Below are 209 nucleotides of genomic sequence, written 5' to 3'. Positions count from 1 at the left end.
CGCAACTTGCGTTCAAAGACTCGATGATTCGCGGGATTCTGCAATTCACACCAAGTATCGCATTTCGCTACGTTCTTCATCGATGCGAGAGCCGAGATATCCGTGGCCGAGAGTCGTTATGTATCATGGTAAAGATGTCACCAACAACGCGCACACCGTTTCCGGGGCGCCCGTGGTTACTCCTTGTTTAAGTTCCTTGGCGCAGACCG

The 209-nt window shown here is 52.2% G+C and overlaps 1 pseudogene; it reads right to left on the bottom strand.

Moving 5' to 3' along the window:
* LOC118345009 lies at positions 1–115 on the bottom strand (annotated as a pseudogene; the record flags this gene model as incomplete).
* Between the last annotated feature and the right edge of the window lie 94 nt (positions 116–209).

The sequence above is a fragment of the Juglans regia genome, unplaced genomic scaffold (assembly GCF_001411555.2).
Source record: "Juglans regia cultivar Chandler unplaced genomic scaffold, Walnut 2.0 Scaffold_11590, whole genome shotgun sequence".
NCBI classification, from domain to species: Eukaryota; Viridiplantae; Streptophyta; class Magnoliopsida; order Fagales; family Juglandaceae; genus Juglans; species Juglans regia.
This window is presented reverse-complemented; position numbering and strand designations above follow the sequence as displayed.